Raw genomic sequence first — 7,038 nt, forward strand, 5'->3', positions numbered from 1 at the left:
GGTGGCAGCAACGCTCCCATGATTAGGTTTGGTTTATGTTTTTCCTTAAAAATCCATGTTAAAATTGGACCTAATAATGGGGTGTAACAAATCACGTTCATCTTTATAAGCCCACACATCCACCTCAACATTGGCATCTCTGCTACACCTATCTTTTGTTCAAGGACTTCTTAAAGGTCAACTTCCGTCCCATATAGTAAAATCGACATGATTGCAACTCGGTAGAATTCAACTAGTCTAGTGGGAAACTTTCTATCACATAACAGTCCATATGCCGCTCTCCACTTAAGCCAGCATGCTTGAATTCGATGAGTTACATCCTCGCTTATCTCCCTATTGCTTTTTATGATAGATCCTAAACATTTATACTTGGTCGTATAAGCTACTACATCTTGTCCAATGGTCACCTCTTGGTCACTTTCCTGCTCTATCCAACTGAAATTGCATTTCAAATATTCTATTTTAGTACGACTTATACGCAACCCTTTACTTGCCAAGACTTTCCTCCACTCCTCTAATTTTGTGTTAGCTTCCTTGTTAGATTCAGCTATTAGCACAATACCATCAGCAAAAAATATGCGCCACGACACAGTTTCCCATATAGGTTTGGAAAGTTCATCTATATTGATGGCGAAAAATGAATGGGCTTAGTGCCGAACCTTAGTGTAGCCCTACTTTTATTGGGAACAGATTTGTTGTCTCAACTGGTGTTTGGATGTTCGTGAAATACCCTTAGCCTCTAGATTATCCCAAATAATGTTACGTGGTACACTATCATACGCTTTTTTGAGATCAAAAAACACCATATGCAATCCTTTTTCCTCTCTCTATACTTCTTCATCGATCTCCTAAAAATATGAACAGCTTTAGTAGAAGATCAATCAGGCATGAAACCAAATTGGTTCACCCTTATCTTTGTCTCTTGTCAAATTCCTTTCTCTATCACTCTTTCCCACAATTTCATTGTGTGGCTGAGCAGCTTGATCCTTCTATAATTGCCACATACTTGCGCATCTCCTTTGTTTTTATAAATTAAGATAAATGTGTTGCCCCTCCATTCTTCTAGCATCTTGTGTGTCTTTAAGTGACGTTGAAAAGGCCTGTCAACCGTCGAATCCCCACTTTTCCTAACTAAACATTTCCACGCCTCAATAGGAACGTTATCATATCCGACCGCCTTGGCCCTATCTTTTTGAGTGTCTTTCCTCTTTCCTCCATAGTAATATCACTGTAGGAATGCTAATAGATGATCGAATGCAACAAGAGGGGGGGGTGAATTGTTGTGTTGTAGATTTAAGATTTTTGCCTCTAATTTTTGCGGAATTATAATAAGTATAGAACAAAAACTTAAACTTAAAAACGAAAAGAATAATAAAAGGAGACAAGGATTTTTACGTGGAAACCTTCTTGGCCTAATAAGAAGGAAAAACCACGACCCCCCGGGATTTCAAAATTCTCACTATGTTTAGGCAATTAGTTACAATTACACAAAACAATGTTTGCTTCACTTGAAGCTTTTCTATTCTCTAAATGCTTTACTCCAAGCTTCTCTACTTAGGCCTACTTCTCTACTCTTCTCTTTCTCTCCTTCTCTTTCTCTTCTCACGATTCTTTTTCTATTCCCTTAGACTTCCCATAAGTCTAATTACAACAAAACACTCAATTACCCTTTACAAGGCCATTCTCTACTAAGATTAAAATTAAGTAGTTGCTCAAGAAAAATATTATGAATTAATTGGCATTAAAAAACTTTGAATATTTTTCTCAATTAATCTCCCTTTGATGGACACTCTCAATCATGCCTTCTCATCTGAACCGTAATTTCCCTCTTTTATAAGGGGAACAACCATCAGTGCACTCAGCCCACGTTCTCCATGAGGTGCATTCATCCCACGACTCCCATAACTTACTTGCTCCCAAAGAAAGTGGGAAGTTAGTTAAAAGTAGAAGTGGAACATAACTGCTGTACGGTTGATATTACATGGGTTAAAGGAAGATCCTAAATTGTAGGAGACCAATTCAAAGTAGAGAACAAGTCTCTTGGATGTCCGAGTTTATAAGAGATAAACAAGGAATTGGTCTTCTCCAAGTTTTTAGGCGGATTAAAATAATTTTGCCAATTAATAAATAAATTTAATTAAGCAACTAATTAAATTTTAACCTTTTACATTAACTAAAAACAGAAAACATAATTTTCGTAACTTCCAGTCAATGTCTTCTTCAGACCTGTATCGTGGGGAACAGCACACTGTCTCCATCTACAACTTTCGTCAGAACTTCAACTCTAGGAACAGTAAACTGTCTTCCAAAGCAATTGCCCAACTTCTTGGATATTTGAGATATGTACAGCTTCCACGAATCAAGTCATAGGCTTCATCAACGATTCACATTAAATCGGATATATACCTACAAAATAATCTCTAAAAATATGTTTGTTTATTTAAAGGTGAAGTCATCATCAAAACCTTAAGAGGCCAACAAATTCCCCCTTTTTGATGATGGCAAACTTTATAAACAAACTTAAGTGAAAATAGAGTAAAACAAAATTCATAGAGCATACTAGAGATTAAAGTAACTCTAAATAACTTAGCAAATCAACTTGTTAAAATATAATTTACCAAGCATTCATAATACAACAGTTTACTCCATAATATCAAACATGTTTTAAAATTTTCAAAATTAATTAACTTAAAACTTAAATGAAATGAACTAAGTTAAACTAAAATAAATAAACTGACATAATTAAAACTAAGAAAGCTAATATAATAAAAATAACATAAATAATTAAACTAAGAAAACACACATTGTTAAATAATTTCAACAGAAACATCTTGAAAACAAATTCACAGAAACAAATATCCATGAACACTTATCCATGAACACTTAGCAACACAGATGATCACTAAACTAGCATAAACACATTAGCAACACATTATCATCCATAAGAATTAATATAAATCAACCAAGATATGTAACTGTGTAATCACTGCTCCTGTTAAGTTTGTGCAATAATCTTCCCCCTTTTGTCATCAGCAAAAAGAATTGGGAGTTATCAAATCTCAGCACAAACCATATAGATTTGTTAGTGATGAAAACAACAAACAACAATAATAAAAGCACGTGCTATGAACAATGATCAAACCTGCATAGAGTTAATTGTCACAGACCATAAAAATAAAAACAAAGAAAAGTAGCAATTTGGTCAAAGTTACAACCACAATGTACCCCAGATGGTACAAAGTAAAAAGAGAAATTGTTTGATAAGTGATACAGCCAACAAATTATAAATTTTGAGGAGAGGGATCAGGGGTCAGTCTCTTCTTCATCAATGTACTCAGTCTGCACCTCCACTGTGTCCAGCTTGGCACCAAGGCGTTGTTCCATTTGGTTTAGCTGATCCACAATTGAAGCAAGCGAGACACGAGTTTCATCCTGAAATGCAATGAATTGAGACTGTAGATCAAGGAGCTTGGAGAGAATGGAATGTAAGGAAACTGCAGGGACAGAGTCAAAGTTAGTACAGCCAATATTGGGTGAAGTGTGTGATTGTGGTGGTGGTGTACACGGGATAGGTGATGGTGGTGGTGATGGAATTTGATGTGGTGGTGAATTGGCTGGCTTGGGAGAGGTAGGTTCATCAGGTGTGGGCTCAGGGATGGTGTCAGATGGTGTTTCATCAACCAAAGTAGCCTTGCGTTTCGAGGCCAACCTCCTACTCTTCCTTTGCATTGACTTAGCCTTTTTCCTCATTGCCAACACAATCTCTTCATCACTGGAATCACTACATAGATTGTGAGGGACATTTTCATCCAAGGCTTCCGTTTGCTTTTCCTTTTCCCCCTTTCTCGCAGCTCCATCCTGTTCCTCTTTCTCAGATTTTTCAATATTTTCAGAGGGAACAGGATCTTGTTCCTTTTCTTCCTCATTCTCCTTTTCCTCCTTTTTCTCCTCTTCCTCCTTTTCTTCTTCAACCGCTTCAGCCCCTTCTTCTTCAGATTCAACTTCTACAACCTCCTCATGCATCAATACTCCCTCATCATTCAATTTTAAACGCAAATTTTGTAAACATTTAGCACCAATTTTCATATTGGGACCCATTGGAAACTCCAACCCTTCCAATGGGACCTCAAATTTCCTAAAAATCCATGTTATCAACCCTCCATAACCAATAAAACTTTTCTTTTCAATGCAGTTTGATAAATGAGAGATCATCAACGAAGGAAAATTTATTTTAATATGTTTTTCCATGCAGTAAATCAAGGTGGCATCACGCAAACTCACTTGACTACGTTTTGAGTTTCGTGGTAAGATAAATCTGCGAGCAACATTGTACAACAATTTATGCATAGGGGACAGAACATTGTGACTGATCTTCCCCTTTTGATCAACTCCTAAAAATTTTAAAATTGTTCGTTCATTAATGCCAGAAAATGCAATCTTTGACCCAATATGATATGTATCAAAACCAACATTTGGAACATTAAACCATTCCCCTAATAAAGCGCTGTTAAATTCAATTTTAACAGTTTTAACAACACTAGAACACATACCGCCATCATTAGAGAAATTTACAATAAATTCTCTCATTAGGTTTGGAAAAATTGAATTGCAACTGTAGTTTGACATCAATGATTCCCATTCTTGAAACTTTAAAAAGTCATGCAATCTAGGAAAGTTAGTAGAATCATACCAATATTTGTCCAACCCGAACCCTACAGTCATCTCCTTTGAAACTTCTTCTGCGCTGTTTGGATCAACATGCTTCGATCGCATAACTACTCTAGAAGATGAACCACCTGTTGACATTTTTCTTTTGGTACTTGTGGGTTCAGTGGAGTGTTTTGGTGATTCTTGTGTGGTTTCAGTTGGTGTGGGTGGTGCATCCTGCAGTAATGGTAGTGGAAGAACTACTCTTAGTGGTTTTGGTTGATCGGGCATACAGGATTTGGGAGTTTTCTTGCCTGATTTAGAGGATTTGGGGGTTTTCATTTTTGAATTTTTGAAGGTTTTGAGAGAGAAGGAAGGACGGTTTCTTGAGGGATTGAGAGAAGGTTTGGGAAGGTAATGGGTAATGACGTGAAGCAGGGGTTTTTAAATGATTGAAGTGACGGTTACTCCTCCAAGTCCCATCTCTTTATTGCCTTTGCATTACTTGAGTGAAGAAGAACTGTTTTCCCAAAACTCTCAATTTAAGTTGGCCGTACAAAAATGTGAAATATGAATAAATCATGAAATATGAAATTTAAAGTAAAATATGAAAATAAAAAATAAAAAAATTGAATTATGATATAAAAAGAATTATAACAAAAATAATGAACATTTGCTTTGGTCTGATCAAATTAACAACATGCAAACGTGAAAACATTTATAGTAAAAACTTTATTACGTGTTTACCTGATCCATGCAATAATTGATTTTCTATCAAGATTTTGAGATTGATTCCTGACCTTTTCATTTTCATGATGCCTCAATGGGAAATATATGCAACTAACTTTAGTGGAGCTTGATCATACCAAGTTCCAATCTCATTTTTTCATATTGTTCCCTAGGAAGTGGTTTGGTCAGAATATCAGCAACTTGTTCATTTGTGTTAACATGCTTCAATACAATATTTTTGTGTTCTACGTTATCCTTTAGAAAATGATGTCTAATGTGTATATGTTTAGCACGTGAATGATGCACTGGATCTTTAGATATACATATGGCACTAGTATTATCACAATAAATAGGAATGCATTCAACTTTAATACCAAAATCTCTTAGTTGCTGTTTTATCCAAAGCATTTGGGAACAGCAAGCTGCTGCTGCTACGTATTCAGCTTCTGCAGTGGATAATGCAACTGTGTTTTGTTTCTTGGAACTCCATGAAACTAAACATGAGCCAAGATATTGTACCATACCTGATGTACTTTTTCTATTAACAAGATCACCTGCATAATCTGCATCACTAAAACCTTTTAAATCATAAACATCACTTTTAGGATAAAATAGGGACAAGTCGTCTGTTCCCTTCAAATATCTCAAAATTCGTTTGACTGCAGTGAGATGTGATTCTTTAGGATTTGATTGAAATCTAGCACATAAACCAACACTAAAGGAAATATCAGGTCTACTTGCAGTTAGATACAATAAAGAACCTATCATGCCTCTATACATTGTTTGATCTACGTTAGTCCCATTTAGGTCTTCATCTAGTCTAACATTGGTAGCCATAGGTGTATGGTTGGTTTTAGCATTATTTAGTCCATATTTCTTAAGAAGTTCTTTGATGTATTTTTGTTGATGAATAAAAATACCATTTTCAGTTTGTTTAATTTGCAAACCAAGAAAGAAATTTAATTCTCCCATCATGCTCATTTCAAATTCTGTACCCATAAGGTTAGCAAATTCTTTACATAACAAGTCATTAGTAGCACCAAAAATAATATCATCAACATAAATTTGAACAACCAAAATATTAGAACCTTTATTCTTAAAGAACAAGGTTTTGTCGATTTTTCCTCTTACAAAGTTATTTTTAATCAAAAACTTTGAAAGTCTTTCGTACCATTGCCTAGGAGCTTGCTTTAAGCCATATAGGGCTTTATCAAGCTTGTAAACATGATCAAGACAAGAGGTATTCTCAAAACCTGGAGGTTGTTCTACAAAAACTTCTTCATCAAGATAACCATTTAAAAAAGCACATTTCACATCCATTTGATATAATTTAAAGTTCATAAATGCAGCAAAAAAAAATTAAGATTCTGATAGCCTCTAACCTTGCTACTGGAGCAAAAGTCTCAGTGTAATCAATACCTTCTTGTTGATTATATCCTTTAACCACGAGTCTTGCTTTGTTTCTAACAATTGTTCCATGTTCATCTAGCTTGTTCCGAAATACCCATTTCAAACCAATTACTTTCTTGTGTTTCGGTTTGGGTTCCAAGTGCCACACTTTATTTCTCTCAAACTCGTTCAATTCATCTTGCATGGCAACTATCCAATCGGAATCCTTTAAAGCTTCCTCGTGATTTTTTGGTTCAAGTGATGATAGGAACG

The sequence above is a fragment of the Amaranthus tricolor genome, chromosome 11 (assembly GCF_026212465.1).
Source record: "Amaranthus tricolor cultivar Red isolate AtriRed21 chromosome 11, ASM2621246v1, whole genome shotgun sequence".
NCBI lineage: Eukaryota > Viridiplantae > Streptophyta > Magnoliopsida > Caryophyllales > Amaranthaceae > Amaranthus > Amaranthus tricolor.